Genomic DNA, 23,319 nt, shown 5'->3' on the forward strand with positions numbered 1-23,319 from the left:
TGATCCTGTCTTTGTCATAATACAGTGAAGTGATGAAGAGCCAGATAGCCAGGGATCATCCTAGCTATGCTACACAATGGCTGTGTGCCTTTAGGCAGATCTCTTACCCCTCTGTGCATTGGTTTTCTCATCTGTACAATGAGGATCATAATAGTATCTACCTTAGAGCATTGTTGTCAGGGTCAGAGAGTAAATGTAAAACGCTAGGAATCATGTCTGACACACAGCAAGTCCCATGTGAGTGTAAGCTATTGTTATGGTTGTCATTTGGATGGAGACCATTGCTTTGGAAGGTCCAGTGACTTAATCCAAAGAGTCTCAAGTTAGTGTCAGCCAGCAAGGGGCGGAAACCTTTCCCCTCTCAATTACCAACTGTGTCATCTTGGGGTAAGTGAGGTTTTTTTTTTCACTCTCTTAGCCTAAATTTCCTTATCAAGAAATTATTAGTTCACTGGTTCTCAGTAAAATCCTGTAATGTCCTCATTTTAAATCAAAAATGAAATTCATAGGTAATATGATCATTCTACAGACAAAATTAAAAAATAATTGTAATACCCAAATATAAAGGAGAAACAAAAGAAGAGCAGTTTGTCCTAGAGCTATATCAAATGCATGGGCCTAACGATAACAGAAAAGAGAGTGAAGTTGTCAGATGCTTGCACGTATATATAGTGCATGTTGATGGTGACGCTGACGGTGGCAAGTTCAACTGCAGACTGATACCAGCGTGTGGCTTGTATTGGTGACCTAAATACCATGATCGGTATTGCCGAGTGACAGATTTTTTTTTTTTTTTAAATCTGGCAAAGGGTGACTCAACCTTGGTAAAGTTTTGAACAAAACGAAGTTAGAATCTTCTCTCAGTTTAAGTAGTAGTTGATGTTCTTGGAAAAAATCAGTGTAAACCCACGACAAAACACTTTGATCGTATGGAAAACAGAGTTCGAAGCCAGGCTGGATCATTAAGAACAGGCTTTTCACCCATATAAACAGCCAGCAGGACTTTGAAACGTTGTGTGGAGCAGTTGGAAATTCTTTCTTGAGTAAGACTGTCCCATATGTTGAAGGGCATAGAGCACCCCTGACCCCAGCCCACTGATGCCAGTAATGCAAATCCCCTAATCGCTGTGAGCCTGAAAAATCCCCCCAAATTTCCAAAACACACCCTGGGAGGGATGTACATCTCTCATTGACAATCACTGGGTTAACTAGTCTTTAATGAAAAAAGCCTGAAAAACTCAGGACCAGAAAAGTTTACTATAACCTCCCCTGTACCTCAGCCTCTCACAGGGCTTAGGACTCCAGCTCTGGGGGAAGCGGACAGAGCTGATGCGGCAGTTGTCCAGGGCCAGCCCTGGAAAGGACCTTGTGGAAGGCAATGATCTCTCTACCTCCTCCCGTCTCTGCAAGGCTCTCCCACCTTCTCCTCCCTCTCAGGCCTTCTCCCTATCCAAACTCTCTTTCAGGAGCGGAAACAATATGAGATTTATATCTTGTGAATACGTGTTAATTTTATGTCTCTCAAATCCAAATGGCCTATGAGCATATAAGAAGATGCTCAACCTCGGGGCTGGCCCAGTTGCATGGTGGTTAAATTTGCATGCTCTGCTTCAGCAGCCTGGGGTTTGTGGGTTCGGACTCCAGCCGTGGACCTACATACCACTCATGAAGCCATGCTGTAGCGGCATCCCACACACAAAATAGAGGAAGATTGGCACAGATATTAGCTCAGCAACAATCTTCCTCAAGCAAAAAGAGGAAGATTGGCAACAGATGTTAGCTCAGGTCCAATCTTCCTCACCAAAAAGAAAAAAAAAGAAGAAGATGCTCAATCTCATTAGAAATTAAGGTAGTGAAAAATTTGTAACAAAGATGAGATACTATTTCATACTCAGCAAATTGGCAAAAATCTAAAAGTCCAATAACACCAAATGTTGGGAAAAAGGTGGAGAAATTGGTACAACCACTCTGGGAGCAACTTGATTTTATCTATTAAGATTGGAAATGCTCATATTCCTACATCCCAGGAAATCTACTCTTAGATCTTTACCTTAGAGAAACACTATTTGGTTGCACCAGAAGATATGTATATTTGTGGTGGCATTACTTTTAATAGTGAAAAATTAAATTCACTGGAAACATTTAAATGTCATTAATAGAAGATCAGATTCATATATCATCGAATATTCCTACAAGGGAATATTATGCAGCAATGACAGTGATGAAGCACAGCTTTGTGTCTGCACAATGATAAATCTTAAAACCAATACAGAAAAGCTAATTGCAGGGTATGTAGAGTGTGACACCATTTAAATAATTTAAAACCCTGCAAAACAGTGCCAGATATTGTTTATAGATACAAGAATATGTAGCAAAAGCATTAAACATGCACAAGAATGATGAACGCCAGCTTCCTGATCTCAGGTATTTCTGGAAAAGGAGAAAGGAGAATGAGCTCAGGAAGAGGATACACAGAAAGTTCTCAGTTGTATCTGCAATGTTTTTGTTCTCTTAAAAAAATATCTGAAGGAAACGTGGCAAACTATAGAGAGGGCTGGATATACTAGGGGTTCATTTATCTTTTACATATTTCTATGAGCAATATACCATAATAAAAATAATTTAAAAAATCGATGCATCTCTCAGGGGTATTTGTATTCTTTGTGTGTGTGTGAGGAAGATTCACCTTGAGCTAACATCTGTGGCCAATCTTCCTCTTTTTCCCTGAGGAAGATTAGCCCTGAGCCAACATCTGTGCCGGTCTTCCTCTATTTTGTATGTGGGTCACCGCCATAGCATGGCTGACGAGTGGTGTAGGTCCATGCCCGGGATCTGAACATGTGAACCCAGGCCACTGAAACAGACTGCACCAAATTCAACCACTAGGCCATGGGACTGGCCCTGGTGCTTGTCTTCTTGATTTAACAAATTCTTCTAGGCAGCAGGTGCTGAGACAGAGAACTCAACAATGAACAAGATACAATCCCAGTTTTTAGACAGTGCTTCTCAGACTTTATTGTGCATCAGCATCGCTTGGACGGCTTGTTAAAACAGCCTGTTGGGCCACCCCCAGTGTTTCTGATTCAGTGGATCTAGGATGGGACCTGAGAAGATGCAGTTCTGAAAAGTTCCCAGGTGACGCTGATGTTGCTGGTTTGGGAACCACACTTCTGCCTGTCATTCAATGCTGCTGTGGAAGGACAGTCTTTATTCCTGTGATAATGACGCCGAGAACTGATGGGAGAACTATTTTCTGGATGGCCCGCTTCGCCAAGTCTCTACAAGCACACTTATGCTGCCTGCCCTGGGCCACAAGAAACCACATCATCTTCCTGGCTTCTCAAGAAACCTAACTCCATCCTCTCACCCCTTCTGGTTTGTGGTTGTGTATATTTCAATTCATTCCATTAAAATTTTAGCTTCCTCGGGGTAAATATATATCCTGTTTGGTGTATACCCCATGCACGATGTTAACAATACTTATTCTTGAACGGTAGAACTTTGGGCAACTTAAAAGTCTTCTTTTTGCTTGTCTAGATTATCTAAATTTACATAATGAACATTTTCATTATGAACAAGTGTAATTATATAATAAAGACAAATTATACTTTAAAGTAAAATAAATACATATCAAATCGTGTTAGGCTCTGTGACGGGGATGGCGATGCTAAGAAGTAATATGAATATGTATTCACCTTTAAGAGGTTTATGATTTCATGTGTAAGACAGAATATACACTGGAAAAATATTTAGTAATAAGACAGGTATTCAGGAAACATTTACAAAGAACTAAATGTACAGTTGGAAAGAAATTTGGAAGGAAAAAATTCCTGGGCTGAGTGGCCCTAGAAGGGACACATGGGCCCAGCCTTGGGTGATAAACCAGCTTGGCATCTGCCAGAGCTCAGCCAGAGGGCCAGGGAGGATGCAAGTGTCTCTGCACATCCCCTGAGTACCTCCGTTACAGAGCACAGCAGGTGTGCAGTGAACACTGTTGACGAAGCAAAGTGAAGAACTGAACAATTATTGAATTCATATAGAAACTTCACTCAGGCACAAGTACACATTCAGCATAAGAGTGGTTCATATCGTCGCAGGCTGCAGCCACAAGACACATAAATAGAAACCAAAATTAATTTCACTGTGGGTTTACGACAAGTCAAGTATGGGAGAAAAGTCTGTCAGTTTCTTCTTCTACATGATTTCTGCACTGATGACCACATCCCCAAAGTGCATCTATGAGTTTGCAAAGAAAGACTCCTCTGGACTGGACACACCTCCACGTGGGTTCTCCACTTTTGTCCTTAAGATGGGACAGTTCTCTGTGGATTATCTGTCTTCTAGTTTCTCTGTTCAAAACCATACTTGCCCTGAAGGAGCATCTCTTCACTTCTTTATGTTTGATCATTAATATTTTTCTCTGTGTTAAAAATGCCTGGAGGCATCTACTCCTGGACAAGATAAAACAAGGACCAAATTCAGCCTTTTCCCTTAAAGAACCAAAACAGCAGATTAAAATGTATGAAAAAATGGGGACAGAGATTGGGAGGAGCACAGGGAGGGGCTCCACAGAGGAATTACTAAGCGGCACGTGGAAACTTCTGAGGGTGATGGATATATTCATTATCTCGATTGTGGTGATGCTTCCACAGATATATACATCTTGCAAGATTTCTCAGATTGTACACATTAAATATGAACAGTTTATTGTATGTCAATGACATCTCAATAAAACTGCTTTAAAAGTACTGGGGAGGGGGAAAAAAAACCAGCCTGGAAGCACATGAACCATTCAAAAAATTATTCCAATGCTATTAATCGAATAATTTCCCTTTTAGCAGATTTTTTAAATTACTGTTAAGCAGAGGTGAACATACAGTGAAAAGTACTTCTGTGTTATTTAACTGAATAATTTCCCCTCCTTTTATTAGATTTGTTATTGCTATTAAGTACAGGTAGATATTTTGTAAAGCTAATGAAGTTAAAGCTTCTGGATCCTCACTTACAGAGTTCTTTCCTAAATCTTGTACCTAACTTTCTATTCGTAATTGGATTTTCTTTTTTTTAAAGAGGCACCAAATTGTATAAAATTTGGGCTCCATGAAACCTGAATATGACTCTACTTTTTTTTTCTTTTTAAAGATTTTATTAAAAGACTTTATAGAGCAACATCCAGACTCCATATCCAGCTGCCCAGGAGACTCTCTTATGCTGTGGGTACCAGCTGGGGCATGGTGGGCAGCTCTAGCTTCCCACCCCTCGGTTCCACGATGGGGGTGGTGGGTAGCATCTTATCTTTGGGTCCACAATGCTCATGTGGTCAGGCAGGGGCTTCTTAGGGCCAATCTTACCACTTGGGGCCCAGGGCAGCAGGATCTCCATTTTGATGCCCAACACACCCTGTCTGAGCAGCATATGGCACATGGTAGAGTCGACACAGTGATTAACAGGGTCTCCACTGTGGGTCATCAGGCCATCCACAAACTTCTTGGATTGAACTGTCTGTCTTCAGAGTTTTCCAGATACATGACTTGGCAGCCCGTGGCCCCATTCTCCGTGATGAGTCTCAGCGCACCATAGCAGGCCTTCCGCACAGCAAGCTCCCCTGGGAGACTGTAACACAGAGACTCTGCAACACAGAGACTCTGCCTGGGCAATGGCACACAGAGCCCTTGTGGCCACCTGTTCAGCATAAAGCTCTACACTGCCCTCAGGGAAGTCAAATTTCTTCTGAACCACAGTGATCAATTCACAGACCCACGGCCCTTCCCACCAAGAAAATTCAATGTCCTGGTGGCCAAGATAATGAGTTCTGTCCTGGTTGGTGTAAGCTGGACCTCACCTCCAGAGTAGCCATCTTTGGCCAGCTCCTGAGTGAGAAACATTCAGTTCAGCTTTGAAAATGCCATCAGCAACAAGCTTTCCCTTCTTGGGAATTTGCACCGCCATCTTGCCACCTCGTGCCTCCAAAGGAAAGGCACAACGTTTCTGTTAAATGAGGTGAAAGAGTGTTATGTGAGCAAATGGTTCCCACTGCTATTGCAGACAGGGGAACACAGACACCCGAAGAACTTTAGGACTATGGTTGCCATGCTTCGACTTAGAGCATCATTCTCTCCTTGGATAAGCCTTTATGGACTTGGTAGAAGCAGCCGAGGAGCTGCGAATAATATTGAAGACTTCCTCTCTTTCTCATCAACTGCTCTATCTGGAGGGACCCAAGGGTGAAGGAGAAAAATGGCCCAATGAGTACAATTCATCTTTGGCAGCTCATGAAGGTTTGTTTCCTGCCTCCTTCAACGACAATCCAGAATTGAGCAAGCAATGTAAGAGAGGGGAGCTTTGCCTCAGGTGCTCTCTGTGAGTGAATGTCGGGAAATTTCAGTTCCAATGCCTCCAGAGAAGGAGTCTTGCAATGATCACGGGAATAGGATATTTTGCTACATTTGGGCCACCTTTCACACTGCTCCTGAGTAAAATATCCTTGTTCTTCCTCTCTGCCTACCAGATCCCACCAGTCCCTCAGTACAAGCTCGGTGCCTTCCTCCTGCAATTGCCTTCCCAGATCTATCCAGTCCAGAGTAAAATCTCCCTCCCCGAAACCCAGCACTGAAGATACGTACTGTTCTTGAAGCTATTAGGAGTTTGGACTCCAATGCCTATAACCATGCGATCCTGGGTAAGTGATAACCTTTCTAAGTCTAGAGTTCCCCAACAGTAATTCATTTTCCACACTAATATGTGCTAATTTTATCATTTAAATGTGTTCTGATGGCCATAATAATTCCTACTTATGTCATGGAGTTGGTATGAGGCTTAACTAAGACAATAAATGTTAACATATTTTGTGAACTATAAAATGCTTTGCAAATATAAGGTGCCGGCAGAGGCAATATTCTAAATACTTAGTGACTGGTAGGCACTGGCCTTGACCTACCAGAGAGTCTTCAACCACAGAGCAGGAGCCGGGTCCATCCAGTAGTCGCCCTGCGGGGCCAGACATTAACTCTTTAGTTGCTAGACTAAAGGAAAGTTTGGGGTTTCCCGAAAGTGAAGCTGAGGTAATGGGGGCCTAGTGAAAAGTGACTCAGGAGGGTAGGGCCACAGCTATCAAAAATATTTTAATATTTTAACAAGTAACTTTTGTGTGTGTATATGAGGAAGATTGGTCCTGAGCTAACATCTGTTGCCAATCTCCCTCTTTTTGCTTGAGGAAGATTGTCACTGAGCTAACACCTGTGCCAATCTTCCTCTATTTTATGTGGGATGCTGCCACAGCACGGCTTGAGAAGTGGTGCTAGGTCCACGCCTGGGATCCAAATCTCCAAAGCCTGGGTCGCTGAAGCAGGCATGTAAACCTAACCACTATGCCACTGGGCCAGCCCCAATATTTTAACAAGTATTTTAACCTGCATATCAGTCCAATATATTATTGCTTTGAAAAGAGCAATACTCTTATTCATTTGCTAAAAAGCAATAGAGTTCAACATGAACCTTTATGTACATATGCAGTGTACGTTTTTTTCAAAAAGTATGCCCAATCCTCTTTTATATTCCACTGGTTTGTAATGATATCACAAAAGTCAATTAAATCTGAAAAGTCTGCTAACAAATCCCAGTTTTTGAGCCTTCCTGTTTTTACTCTTAGAAATGTCCAGGATACAATCCAAAATTAATCAGCATACAAAGAACCAGGAAAATCTTAACCTACAAGAGAAATGACAGTCAACAGACACCAACCCTGAGAAGACACAAATGTTGTAACTAGGAGACAAAGACTTTTAAACAGCTATTAGAACCATGCTCAAAGAAGTAAAGATGAGCATTCCTGAAACAAATGGAAAGACTGAAAGTCTCAGTAAAGAGATAGAAGATATAAAGAAGAACCAAATGGAAATTATAAAAATGAAAAATAGAATAAAATTAAAAATTCACTAGATGAACTCAGAAGCAGAATGGAGATGACAGAGGAAAGAGTCTATGAACTTGAAGATAGATCCATAGAAATGATTCAATCTTAACAATAGGGATAAAAAAAGAAAAAAAATGAACAGAGCCTCAGGGATCTATGAAAGCATATCTAAAGGTCTAAGACTCATACAATCACATATTCAAATAATCCAAAAGAAATCAGGAAAGGGGAGAAAGAGGAAGGAAAACCAGAAAACAAATAGTAAAATGGTAAAAATAAGTCCAAATACACCAAAAATTGCATGAAAGGCAAACAGTCTAAACACATCAATTAAAAGATAGGGATTGTCAGAATTGTTTTTTTTAAAAAAAGACCCCAAAATATGCTGTCTACAAGAGACTAAGTTTAGATATAATATCATAAGTAATTTATAAACAAAAGAATGTAAAAAGATAGACCATGCAAACACCAAGTAAAAGAAAGCTGGAATGGCTGTATTAATAGTAGGCAAAGTAGACTTTAAAGCAAGAAAAGTCAACAGGAATAAAGAGAAACAGTAATGATAAGTGAGTCAATTAATCAAGAAGACATAATAATCCTAAATGTATATGCGCCAAATCACTGACATTCAAGATAAGTGAAGCCAAACCTTACAGATAAATTCACAATTATAGTTGGAGATATGAATATTCCTCTCTCATTAATAAATGAAACAACTAGACAGAAAAAGCAAGGATATAGAAGAGCTGAACAACACTATCGAATAACTGGATCTAACAGACATTTGTAAAGTATTCCACCCAATAACAGCAGAGTACATCTTCTTTTCAAATATGTATAGAACCTGCACCAAGACAGACCACATGCTGGGCAAACATCAACAAATTTGAAAGAATTGAAATCATATAAAGTATGTTCTCTGACTATAGTGGAATTGAATCAGAAATCAGTAACAAAAAGATAACTGGTAAATCTTCATATCCTTGGAAATTAAACAACACATATCTAAATAATCTATGGGTCAAAGAGAAAGTCCCAAAGGATATTAGAAAATATATATTTTTTTTCTTAAAGATTGGCACCTGAGCTAACAACTGTTGCCAATCTTTTTTTTTCTTTCTGCTTTTTCTCCCCAAATCCCCCAAGTACATAGCTGCATATTTTAGTCGTGGGTCCTTCTAGTTGTGGCACGTGGGATGTGCCTCAACGTGGCCTGATGAGTGGTGCTATGTCCGCGCCCAGGATCCGAACCAGCGAAATCCTGGGCCGCCGGAGTGGAGTGCGCGAACTTAACCACTCGGCCACAGGGCCGGGCCCTAGAAAATAGTTTTGACTGAACAAAAATGAAACACAACACAAAAACTGTGGGATGAGCAGTTCTTAAGGGGGAATTTATAGCATTACAAATTAGCTTATATTATAAAAGAAGCAAGTCCTCAAATCAACAAACTAAGCTTCCATATTAAGAAACTAAGAAGAGCAAAATAAACCCCATACAAGCAGAAGGAAGAAATAATAAAGAGCAGAAATCAATGACATTGAAAACAGAAAAACAATAGAGAAAATCAATGAAATCAAAAGCTAGTTCTCTGAGGGCCAGCCCGGTGGCATAGGGGTTGGGTTTGAGCACTCTGCTTTGGCAGCCTGGGGTTCCTGGGTTCGGATCTCAGGCACAGACCTACACAGAGCTCACCAAGTCATGCTGTGGCAGCATCCCACGTACGAAATAGAGGAAGACTGTTAGCTCAGGGACAACCTTCCTCAAGCAAAAAGCAAAAGACTGGGACCAGGCCCGTGGCCGAGAGGTTTAGTTTGCGTGCTCTACTTCGGCGGCCCAGGGTTTCACCAGTTCGGATCCTGGGCATGGACATGGCACCACTCATCAAGCCATGCTGAGGCAGTGTCCCACATAGCATAACCAGAAGGACCTACAACTAGAATATACAACTATGTACTCGGGAGCTTTGGGGAGAAGAAGAAAAAGATTGACAACAGACGTTGGCTCAGGTGGCAATCTTTAAAAAAAAAAAAGCGGGAGACTGGCAGCAGATGTTAGCTCAGAGTCAATCTTCCTCACAAAAGAAAAATAAGCAAGCTAGTTCTTTGAAAAGATCAACAAAATCAATAAACTCTAGCCATACTTTTTTCACAAGTATAAAAAGAGAAAAGACACAAATTACTAATATCAGCAACAGATGAGGGGTTATCATTATAGACCTTGCAGATATTAAAAGCATATACTCAGAACAACTCTATGCACATAAATTCAATAATTTAGATGAAATAGACCAATTCCTCAAAAGCCACAAACTTCCAAAACCGACCCAAGAGGAAATACGTAGCATTTATATTAAAGAGATTGAATCCATAGGTAAAAACCTTAAAAAAAAAAAACCCAAAATACTCCAGGCCCAGAGATGATTTCACTGGTAAATTCTATCAAACTTTTAAAGAACAATATCACCAATTCTACACAATCTCTTCCAGAAAATATAAGAGAACACTTCCCAACTTATTTTATTAGGCTAGAAGTACTCTGACACCAAAACTACACAAAGAGAAGAAAACTACAGACCAATATCAGTCATGAACAGTACACAAAAATCCTCAAAAAAAATATTAGGAAATCAAACTCAACAACATATAAAAAAGAGTAATACTGCATGACCAAGTGGAGTTTATCCTAGAAATGCAAGGCTAGTTCCAAATTAAAAAAATCAATCTATGTAATCCACCATACTAAAAAACTAAAGAGGAAAAATGACCAGAACATATCAAATGATGCAGAAAAAGCATTTGAAAACATCCAGTATCCATTCATGATAAAAAAAAAAAACCCTCTGAGCAATCTAGAAATAGAAGGGAATTTCCTTAATTTAATAAAAGGCCTCCATAAGATACTGACAGCTAATATCATGCTTAATGGTGAAAGACTGAATGCTTTCCCCTAAGACTGAGAACAAAGCAAGGATGTCCCCTCTCATCACTCCTGTTCAATATAGCACTGGAAGTGCCAGTCAATGGAATAAGGCAGAGAAAGAAAGCAAAAGGCATACAGATCAGAAACAAAGAAGATTGTGCCTATTTTCAGGTGATATGATTTTCTATATAGAAAGTCCCAAGGAATCTACAAAAAAGTCCTAAATTAATAAATGATTTTAGCACAACCACAGGATATAAGGTCAACTCACAAAAAATGCGTCTTGTTTCTATATACTTACAATAAACAATTTGGAAACCAAAATTAAAAAAAAAACAGTATCATTTACAATTTTCGAAAGAGAAATATTTAGGTATAAATCTAGGAAAACTTGTGCAGGATCTGTATGCTGATAAGTACAAACACTGAGGAAAGAAATCAAAGGACGTAAATAAATAGACATCCTGTGTTCAGGGGTTGGAAGATTCAATTTAGCTGAACATGTCAGTTTTCTCCAAATAAATCTATAGATTTAATGCAACTCCAATAGGATTTATGCAGATATACACAAGTTGATTCTAAAATTTATTTGGAAAGGCAAAGGGACTAGAATAGCCAAAAAAGGATAAAGTGGAAGGAATCAGTCTACTCCATTTCAAGTCTTATTATAAAGTGACAGTCATCAAGACAGTGTGGTATTGGTGGAGGGAGAGAGGCACAGATCGATGGATCAGAACAAAATGTCCAGCAATTGACTCACAAAATCTGGATTGTGGAGAAAGACACACAGGCAATTCAATGGAAAAAGGGTTGTCTTTGCAACATATGGTGTTGGGACAACAGAACATATGCAAAAGTATCCCATGGGGCCAGCCCCGTGGCCGAGTGGTTAAGTTTGCACGCTCTGTTCTGGCGGCCCAGGGTTTCACTGGTTCAGATCCTGCGAGCGGACATGGCACCGCTCATCAGGCCATGCTGAGGTGGCGTCCCACATGCCACAACTAGAAGGACCCACAACTAAAATACATAACTAGGTACTGGGGGGACTTGGAGAGAAAAAGCAGGGGGAAAAAAAAAGAAGATTGACAACAGTTGTTAGTTCAGGTGCCAATCTTTAAAAAAAAAAAGTATTCCATAAAAAAACTAAAAACAAAAAACCCCGACCTCAATCTATCACTTTAAATAGAAATTAACTAAAAAATGGATCAAAGATGTACAAGTTAAATTTAAAACTATAAAACTTTTAGAAGAAAATATAGTAGAAAAGTCCATGACTTGGGATTAGCGAAAGCTTCCTTAGACTTGACACCAAAAGCACATCCATAAAAGAAAAAATGAAAAATTTTTGCTTTGTGGAAGACACTAGAAGAATGAAGAGCTATAGACTGAGGGAAAATATTTCAATCCACATATCCAAAAAAGGACTTGTATCTAGAAAAATTCTCAAAACTCAATTGTAGGAAAACAAACAACCCAATAAAAAATGAGAAAAACATCTTGTTATAGTTCAATTCTTACAGTCCTTAAAACAAAAGTACCCAACATGATAGGAAAACAATGACCAATGCCTTTTGTTTGTTTGTTTCCAATGCCTTTTAAAAATATACTGCTTCCTGGATAATTTACATTATTGTAAATGGGAACAAAAGTAATTGGGCCTTAAAATTTAATTCTCTTTAATATTATGGGGAAAGTATAAGCTAAGCATTTTATTGACTTCAGTATAATTGAGGTGATCAGCTCTTCCAGCAAGCTCTCCTTGACCCTTAAGTCTGACTTCAGTTTTCCTCCACTCTGCTTTGCTAGGTTCCTGTGTGTATCTTTATCACAGCACATTCCTTATCTCACAGTATTAACCTGTCTCTCTTAAGGGTAGCTTTCACTTTATTCCTAAACCCTAGCATAGTAACTGTCACATAGTACCCATTCAGTGTGTTTGTTGAACAATTAAAGACCTGTAACAATAAATAAAAATCACTGATAAAATAATTAAATGACAACAAAAACCAATAAATCTGATGCTTTTAGAATGGTGCCTAACACACTAAGTACTCAATAAATGTTAGTTCATTCATTCAACAAATAGTGAGATATCTACTATGTGTGAGGCACTGTCACAGGTGATAGGACACTGTAAATTACAAGCATTTTAGGTTATAGCTGGTAGGGCAATGAATAGCACGGATCAAAATCCTTGCCCTCGTGGAAATTACATTTTAATAGGGGAAACAGATGGTAAAATCAATAGGTGAAATAATGTAGTTTGTTAGATGGTTAAAAAAAATTGAAAAGGTGAGGAGCAAAAGACATAATTGTCTGGACACTTCACCAAACTGGATATATAGGTGGAAAATAAGCACATAAAACGATGCTCAATGTCATTAGCCATTAGGAAAATGCAAATCAAAACCACAACGAGATACCACTCCGTACCTATCAGAATGGAGGAAAACAATAACAACAAAAGCCTGACAGTACCTCCTGATGGCGAGTTTGTGGATCAACTGGAACTCTCCTTCATTACTGATGGAATGTAAAGCGGCACTCAGGAAAGCAACGTGCATGCTTCTTATAAAGTTAAACACATACTTACCATATGACCCAGTGACCCCCCCCCCAAGTATTTACCTTAAAGAAAGGGATCTTATGTTCACCTAAAAACTGCACGTGAATGTTTCTATCGGCTTTATTCGTAATCATTGCCAAACACTGAAGACAACTCAAATGTCCTTCAATGGGTGAACAGATAAACTGGGTACATTCGCACTATTTAGCATTAAAATACTATTTAGCAATACTCTTGCTAGCATAATATGAATACTATTTAGCAAGAAAAAGGAATAAACTATTACTACATGCGGCAACATGAATGTGTCTCAAAGGCATTATGTGGAGTGAAAGAAGCCAGTTTCAAAAGATTATATACTGTATGATTACATTTATATGACGTTCGGGAAAAAGGCAAAGTAAAAGAGTGATGGAGAACAGACCAGTGGTTGCCAGGGGTTAGGGAATGGGGGAAAGTGGGACTCTAACGGGACAGCACAGGGATTTTGGGGTGGGTAACAGAACTGTCTGCATCCGAGTGTGATGATGTTTACACATAGAACTAGACACACACACACACGTCAATTTTACTATATGTTAATTAAATAAAAAGAAAGAAAAGAAAACCTGCACCTGGGAGGGGCTCTGAATCCATCTGGAAGACACAGTTTGGCAAAACTCTGTGTTTCCCACTCAATTCCAAAGGAGAAAACAAATATTCTTAAGTCAAATAAATAAACAATAACAGCAAGAAAAAAATAAACCAAAACACACCTTCTATATGCAGGCTCAGTCACACAATGTCAGAGTTGATCTACCAAGTAAATATTTTCCTACACAACTGTACAATCATGCTTCAAATTATTAGAGCAACAGGCTGAATTGAAAAAAATGAGGTAGGGGTGCTTTCTGACATGAAATTGTTACCATCCAGAGGTTTACTGTGTGGTTTTTCTTCATTGACTTCGTTCCATTTTCTATTTCAGGCTGGATCTATCCATAAGCACTCTGAGGCTATTTTTGTAAAAAAAAAAAAAAAGTATGTATGTAAGAGTTTACGGTGGGTTACAAGTGATCTGTATTTTCTTTTTGCATCTTAGTGTTTTAAAAGAATTTCTCTAATGATCATGTATCATTTTTACAAACTAATAACTTAAATAAATTATAAAGACTGAAGTCAATTGCTAACGAGAATAACTTCCACATAGAAAGTTTTTTGGACTGTGTTTTATTTTGTAGGCAAGAATGGGCTGAATTACTCTAGGTATGAGATCAAATGATTGTAAATGAGTTTCTAAAAGGATTTCAAACAGTGAGTTCCCTTAAAAAGATCAAGTGTAAACAATTTGGCAGTTCCTCAAAAAGTTAAACAGAATGACCACATGACCCAGCAATTCCACTCCTATGTGTATACACGGAAGAACTGAAAACAGGTATTCAAACAAGTTCATGTACTCTCATGTTCATAGCAGCAGTATTCACAACAGCCAAAAGGTGGAAGCAACCCAAATGTCCACCAACTGATGAACGGAAAATGTCATACATCCATACAATGGAATATTATCCAGCCATAAAAAGGAATGAAGTCCTGACACATGCTACAGCAGGGATGAACCTTGAAAACATGCTAAGAGAAAGAAGCCAGACAGAAAAGGTTACATATTGTATGACTCCACTTATATGAAATATCCAAAATAGGTAAATCTGAAGACAGAAGGCAGATCGGCGGTTGCCAGGGGCTAGGGGGAGGCAAGAGTGGAAAGTGACTGGTTAACGGGTATGGGGTTTCCCTTTGGGGTGATAAACCTGTTTTGGAACTAGATAGACGTGATGGTTATACGACATCGTGGATGTATTAAATGCCACGGAATTATGCACTTTAAAAAGATTAATTTTGTGTTCTGTGACTTTCACCTCAGTTTTTAAAAATGATGAAGTGTGTCCCTGCAATCTTCTTCACATTTGTAGCAAAATCTTTGTTTTTCAAGGAAAGTATAAAGGATAAGTTTAGTTTAGCTCATATGTGGATAGTTAGGAACTCTGAGTGGAACGCAAATTAATCAGCGATATGTACTTTTTTGAAAGAGATCTGAATAGTCTACAAATGTGCAGAGGAATTGGGTAGTCAGAATGGTTACAAATCAGCACAATGAACTCTTTGTAGGAGCTTTTCAATGCTCTTCATGTGTAAAAGGTATCTACAAATATTTAATTATGCCAAATTCCTCTGTCGGAATATATTCTATTCGGCTGCTATTGCTGGTGGCCCCTGCAATTCTTGGGCTGTTGTGCCTGTCAAAGGCATTTTTTGTTGTGACGTTGGCCTAAGGGTGAGCGGAGAAGTAAGGGTGAAGGAGGGTGGGGTGTTGTCTGCAAAATTTGATTTTGGTGCCTGGAATGTTTCTAAAAATCTTGAAATCTCAGGTTTCTCTCTTTGCTAATGATGACTCTTTCAAATGCCCAAGGCTCTTTTCTTGAGAAGTCTTAGATCGTCTTGTTTTTCCTTTGAAAGTATGTAAAGACCTGCACATGATGCATACCAAATGACCATCTTTCAAAGATCATCACCAAGTCCCTTCCTAAAATTCACTGTGATATTTCCATCTTGTTTACTCTTACACGATCTTGAAAATTTCAGGTGAAAGTCCTCAGCTGGATATCCTCTGCCCTTTCCAGACTTACCTTTTACTAACTGTACCCTGTGCCCTGGCAGGCTGACCTCTATTGATTTCATCAACGGGCTCCCTGACCCTCTGGCTTCCTGTCGTGTCCAACCAACAGGAGGCACATGCAGATCAGAGAGCAGGGGCAGAGAGAAGTGGGGGTATTTATCCACCTGCCGCCCTCTCTACAGGCTGTGGGTGGGCTGTGGCTGTGTTCTTCTACACAAGGCCACGGCATCTGTCCTGTGACCCTCCTACAGCTACAGCCACAGCCACAACTTCAGCGACAGCTCTCTCTCTGTTCCAGATATTTCTTTCTTGCCTTTCTGCCTTAGGGCTGGTAAAGGCTCCACAGTGTTTTCAGTCCTTTGGTACTGTGCTGTCCCTTGCTGGGCTCGCTTAACCCTGCACTCATGACTGGCTACATAATTTGTGGGGCCCAGTGCCAAATGAAAATGCAGGACCATTTGTTCAAAAATTATTAAGAATTTAAAGATGGCCACCACAGCGCACTAAACTCAATGGGGGACCCTTCAAAGTTCAGGGTTCTGTGCGACCACAGAGGTTGCACATCCATGAAGCCTGCCCTCCCCGCTCATCACTGTAAATAGTACTTATCTTAAATGCTCGTCAGTTACCTGTTGAGTGTGCCACCTGTTCCCTGCCAGGTTTCTTTCTAATACAAGGTCTCATAGGTTCTCTCTCCCACTTAAAAAAAAGTGTGGCTTCATTAGGGGTTCTGGAAAAGTAGCCCTTTTCTGTACTTACATTTAAACACTGTGCAGTTGAAAGCTTTTAAATAGATTTGCATCCGCAGTGGGAAATTCACTTAATGTCTCTCTTCCTCGCCCTCACAGCTAATAAGGCCACTCATTTGGGAACCACCACGGGCCACCACAGCCCTTGAGCACCACCCGTCATGTACTAAGACCACAGCCGAAATGCGTGACTCGCAAGCAGGCCTTCTGGGCAGGTGCAGGAATTTTTAGCAGTTATTTCAAACGGTTAGTCCCTTTTTGTTTTTTGTACTGGATACAGAATCTACTAAATATCCTAGCTTTTCTTCTTTTTTGGAAGTATGACTTAAACTGAGAACCTTCTCATAACCTAGAACCCATTTTCTCTCTCTGGCTGGAAACTCGCCTGCGATAGCAATCTCTTAGTATTACTAAACAAACACCAGTTAGGCCTCCTGTCTTGAGTAAGGCCCTCTCTCTCAACACCATCCTTAACAGACGTGGGGGTTGAGGTGACAATCAACAAGTTATGCTGTCTTACTGGTTTTCATGTGGGAGTCCCATAAGCCCTTCTGAGCCATGATTTTTTGCTATCATTGCTTCGGTTGTTATAGGTTCAAGGAAGGCAAAGAAATAAGGGTTTGAGAAACACCCTACGACCACATTGTTTGATTGCGTTAACTTCCCATGGTCTCATTTGCCCTTGACCACTGACTCTTCTTCAACAACTGCATTTGTTACATCCACCACTCATTTCTAAAGCACACACTCTACTTGTTCTGTCTCATGGTCCCTTGATTTGGGCGGGTTGTCTCTCAGACTCTTCCCCCTGCAGCCGTGGATATAGCAGGAAGCAGAGGTCTTTTCTTTCCATGCTCCTCTCCTCCCATTTCTTAACGCCTCCAGTTTTTTCAGTTTTCAAGAAGCTCTCCTGAAGAGCCACCTCTAATATAAAGGGAAGTATTATATAGAAGGGTTCAATTCTTTGAAGAGTTACCAAATATATTGTCTCATCTTTCTGAAATGCAAATTTTCTCTCAAAGAGGACCAACTTTCATTTCAAAATGAGGTCATCCGGAAAAAGAATTTTCGCCGTTTGAATCCAGAGCACAGAAAAATTACTCCTAGAACAATACCCAAATGCTCACCGGGCCTACAAGATTTCATTTGGATATGAACTGGCTCCACGTCCATTTCCATTCAGCTACGTTCTGTTCGTGAGATAGGCAAACAACCAGTGACCCCAGAAACGATCCTTCTCATGAAAGCCACTATTAGACTTCCAGTCTAATTCCTTAGATTTCCAGTCTCTGGAAGGGGCCAGAGAGGTCTAACACCCTAACGACAAATGAGAAAGTGCAGAGCCATAGTTCTGGACTGGGTGACAGAATTGCTAAGCACATACATGAGAATTTCGCCCAGTGCATCTTCCTAATTCATGCAGCTTTGAAGTGGGTCTGCAGAGACACACATTTTCAGGGGGAATCGGCCCCCAATTTTAATTTGCCTCTGTCCCCCAGTCCTCCTGCCATTTACCTCCCTGTACATTGTCCTCTGTGTGGCTGAATGGGTCCTTAACAATTACCTGTCCACCTTGCTCTCTGCAGTGTTCATGTCTTCCTGGGCCCTTCCTGGCTTACCTGCCAGACACAGGTGTTGCCCTGGATGTCTCACAGTAACAAAATTGCCATTTTTGCATACTTACTATACGCCAGTCCTGTATTTCAATAGTTAAAAAAAATTCATAATTATTGATAATTCATTGTAATTGAATAAGCCTGATAATTTTAAACTTTAATGCTTTAAAATATAATTATTTTACTTCTAAATTTATTTCAGACTTATTTGAAACATTTCAAACATTTAACAGAAGTAGGGAGAATAGTATAATGGACAGCTTCAACGAATATCCCTGCTTCACTAAGGTTGTTTTACTTATCTCCTGGTTTTTTGGGGTGGAGGGGCTGGAGTATTTGAAAATAAATCCTAGACATGCTTTCACTCAAAATTCTTCATTATGCATCTCTAATAGACAAGAACTTAAGAAAAAAAAACCCATAACCACAATGCCATCATCACATCTAACAAAACAAAATTAATAATTTCTTAACATTTATATCAAGTCCACATTTTCTTTCCTTGTCTCAGCAATGTCTTTTTAACAATTGGCTTATTCAGACCAGAGCCACACAAGATCTAAATATCGCATCTGGTTTAGTGGGCATTTTATTTATTGATTGATTTTTGAGGAAGATTAGCCCTGAGCTAACATCTGCTGCCAATACTCCTCTTTTTTTTTTTTTTTGCTAAGGAAGGCCAGCCCTGAGCTAACATCTGTGCCCATCTTCCTCTACTTTATATGTGGGATGCCTACCACAGCATGGCTTGCCAAGTGGTGCCATGTCTGCACCCAGGATCCGAACCAAAGAACCCCAGGCCACCGAAGCGGAACGTGCACACAACTGCTGCGCCACTGGGCTGGCCCCTACTGGGCATTTTAAAAGCTATTATTTACATGCATTTGACCTGCAGATTAAACCAATGAAGAATGTGTGGTCCCAGTTCACAGGTGGGTGAACAGGGGCTCAGAGAGTTTAAGAAACCTCCTTGAGGTCTCATTGCTGCTGGGGTCCAGACCCGGAATTTGAGTCAAGGTCCGCCTAAGTCCAAAGACTCCATTCTACTTCTCCATCAGGTCACCAGAATTTTTCCTGTGTTGCAGGGAGGCAAGAAGGCTAGTGGTTAAGAGAGAGGGTTTGGGCTCAGGTTGGCCTGGATGCAAATTGGAGCAAGTTATGTCATCTCTCTCATCCTCCACTTTTGTCTGCATCTGTAAAATAAGGATAATGATGATGGTTTGGGGCTGAATAGGATAGTGCATGTCTAGTCCTTGGCACAGTGCTTGGTCCATAGAAAGCACTCAATAAACCTTAGTGATTATTATCAGCGTGCAGGAGGAGAAATGACCACAAAGGGTTTGTTTGCTGTTGACAGTAGCTCAGGAAACAGTGGTCCATCATCGTTAACACAATCTGTTTAGGATTGAGGCCGAAGCGGTGGGGAGGGTGGGGGTCGGGTTAGGAGTAAGGTGGTGCTTCTGCCTGGGTTGGAGAAGGGGGCCCTGGACATAAAGATTTAAACAGGCATCCAAGGGGTCCTCCCCGGGCCTCAGCTGGAAAACCAGTGGGTGGCAGACAGGCTTGGGGGGAGACTTCTCATTGTTTATTTGAATTTGGAACCACGCGGATGCATTAAACTTATTCCAAAATAATAAATTGCATTAAAAAACCTGTTTTGCGATGTGGGGTCCATGCTGAGAACGAGAAGACTGGGCTCTAAGGATAATAATAATCCCTTTGTATTTTTTTTCCAGTCCTGGGAGGGCTTCGGTCAGGCAAGGCGGGTTGCACACCAGGATTGGGACTATTTCAGCTGGACTCTGATTTCACAGATCCAAGGGAACATTTTAATCTCAGCTATCCTCCCTCTGACATTCGTTCTAAGAGACCAGAACCAGCCCTCACAGATCTGGGATTCTTCACCCTGGGGATTGTCTTCAAGCATATGCATTGTTGAGGGTGGAATCTATTGGCTAAATAAGGTCTTCCTATGTATCGGTGCTTTCCCAGTTTTTTAGGCCATCTTGATAATTTTTGACACTTAAATCACTTAAGACTCTGGGGCTCTGATTTTCCAGAGTCCTTGGGAAAGGAGAAGGCACATAACCCCACTCACGAATAATCAAGAACTTGCCTAGATACTGTCCCAAGGCCTTTACATATGCTAACTCATTTAAACCTCACAATAACACTACACTCCAGATACCCTGATTCAGACTTTACAGGCAAAGAAACTGAACCAAATGAGCTTAAGAAATTTGCCCAAGGTCAGAGCCTGCAGACTAACCATTAGGCAACACTACCTCTCTCTTGGCAGAGTGCCAAGCATGTGTGTGTGTGTGTGTGGGGGGGGGGGGCTCTGAATGTGACACAAGCATCCTTGGCTGTGTAGCAGCCATACCTCGGGTCCCAAACCCCAGATCTTTCCTTTTCTGCAGCTTCTGGTTGAGGAGCAGGAAAGACCTGGGTGTGAATTTCCGCATTGACCTGGGCAATTTACTTTCTCCCTCTCAACCTCAGGTTCCTTATCTGCCCCAGGGAGGAGCTATGAAAGACCTCTCCTGGCACTACCTGTTTGGGTGTGCGCTGGGGTGGGAGGTGGAGAGGCTGAGGTTTCTGGGCGGTGGGCTGCTTTTCTCAGGTCTCTTGAGGAAACAGGGTTTTTGAGGTGCCGGCCCAGCCAACTCCATCCCAGGGGGTCAGGGCTCGAGTTGGCTATTCCTTCTCTGCCTGGAAAAGGGCCGCCACCGTGGCCAGCTCTGGCCGGCCACAGCCCGGCTGCCCAGAGGTCTAGGGTGGGTCTTTTTCCCCTGAGGGAGTTAGAGATGAGATGGTATCTCTAGGAAGGCTTCTTGGTGGTAGTGACAGTCGAGTCCTGAAGGCCTAGCAGGAGTTAGTAAGAAGAAGTGGAGCGGGGAGGATTAGCCCCCCCACGCCCCCGCTCCAGAACAAAGAAGCACCACCCGGCTTACAGCATAGGAGGAGCTGTGAGAGTGGAGAGGTCTGTAGAGGAGAACACGCGGGGGCTTCAGAGCTTGGCTTTATTCTAAGAGCAATTGGGAGGGGTTGTAAGGAGTGCAGTGAGGAGTTTTAGAAAGACTCCTCTAGCCGCTTGGGAAGAATGGGTCGGAGCTGGGCAGCAGCCTATCACAGAAGGCAGTCGGGTTGGAAGATGACCAGGGACTGAGGAAAGGGGGGGAGGACGGACCGAGCATCTGAGCCTTTCTCAGCCCCCGCGACACTGTGCGCTGTCCCTCGACTTTCTTTGCTTATGTGGAAGGCCTTGTAAAGGGCTCGGCACCGGCCAAACGCTCATTGAGCGAAATAGCTCAGAGTCCCCTCCTCTTTCGGGGGCTTTCTGGTCCAGGTGCCCCAGAATTGGGAGGGTTATGCGGGAGAACTTACCGCTGCTGAAGATGGAGAACCGTTACCCCTCAAAATACACAAAAACCTCGGCCGCTTTGGCAGCAGCCTCCTCCGCCCATGACCTCATGCCTTAAGCTCCCATATAGCCTTCCTCCGCCCTGTCCACACCCAGCGCCCGAGTGGGGGTGGGGTAGGGGACAGTGGCGGAGGTCTGGATAGCGAGAGCACCTTATTTATCCCCCGCGAGATTTGGAGGAAGGGGCGCAACCATTTCCCTGCACTGAAAAGAAGCATGGTTTAACTTTCCCTTGAGCAAAAAATACTCGCTGTCTTTTGCCTCGAAGCCGACTGGAGGTGGTCTATTTAGCCGAACCATCTTTGGTTCACGTTTCCTCGGGCCAGGAAAGAAGCCAGGGCTCCCGGGCTGGACAGACGGGCGGCCGCGCCTTCGCAGGACCTGGGGCTGTCCTGCTCTCGCCCCCCTGGCGCCGCCGAGGTTTGAACCTTTGGCTCGCCTTTCAGCCCGCGCCCTGCCCCCTGCTCGCAGCTGCTCTCGGTTTGGGTGCAGCGGTTTCCCCCGCAGAGGAGGAGGAGGAGACAGCGCGAGGAGCGACTCCCGGCTCGGGTTTCCGCACCAATGCCGAGCAGCCCCGGGCGGCCCCCGGCGGCCGTCCCTCCTCCCCGGCACCACGTTCCACAGTCATGGCGCGCGAGGAGGGGCGAGCGAGCGCGCGCCGCGGCGGCACCCGCACCCGCGCCCCCTCCCCTCCCCTCCGCCGCCCGGCCCCGGCCCCTCTCCTAGGCAACCTCCCTCCCCGGCCTGCAGCGCCGCGGAGCTGGAGACCCCTCCCCAGAGAGCTGCATTTCCAGCGCCGTATGCAGCACCCCCTCCCCGCCCCCATCGGGGCGGAGGGATGGAGCGGCGCGCTTCGCGAACCTCCAGCTCCTTCCCCGGAGCCTCAGCCCCTCTTCCAGCCCCACCGAGGCCGGGGTGCAGTGAGGGGTAGGGGCAGACCGTCTCCCCACAGTCCATCTAAGCCTTTGGCATCTTTGCAATCCCTTAAAAAAAAAAAAAAAAAACCCAAACCCCAGTCGTTAGATTGCAAAGCGCCTTACAATAACCGGGACGGCTACGCAGGAAGCAATCCTGCACTGGTGCGGGTCTAAGGCGGCAGCTTCCCGGCCACGCCGCTTCTCCCGGGTGTCGATTTTCCGGCCCCGCCGGAGAATCTGCCACACCCCAGGGCTGACAGGTCCCGCGCGGGGCTGCAGCTGGGTCCGCGCCCCCCGGCCCATCCTTGTCCAGAGTCTCGCCAGCCTACAAAAGGTGCAACCTCACGCACATGCAGAAAACACAAATAAGGTCGGCAGCGCATCGCGGGGAAGACTGCGAACAATGCGCCGGGCTGCCTGCACCGCCAGAGCGCGGCGCCCGGGGGAACACGGGGCGCGGGCGGGGGCCGCGGCGGAGGACCGGCCGGCCGCGGCGCTGGACACCTTACTTCCTGCTTCCCCGCCAGACCCAGCTCTGCGGAGGGATATCTCTCCCCTCCTC

The 23,319-nt window shown here is 42.8% G+C and overlaps 1 pseudogene; it reads right to left on the reverse strand.

Moving 5' to 3' along the window:
• Positions 1-880: 880 nt before the first annotated feature.
• LOC139045833 (small ribosomal subunit protein uS3-like) lies at positions 881-23,227 on the reverse strand (annotated as a pseudogene).
• Between the last annotated feature and the right edge of the window lie 92 nt (positions 23,228-23,319).

This window comes from Equus asinus, chromosome 8, assembly GCF_041296235.1.
Source record: "Equus asinus isolate D_3611 breed Donkey chromosome 8, EquAss-T2T_v2, whole genome shotgun sequence".
Taxonomy (NCBI): Eukaryota; Metazoa; Chordata; class Mammalia; order Perissodactyla; family Equidae; genus Equus; species Equus asinus.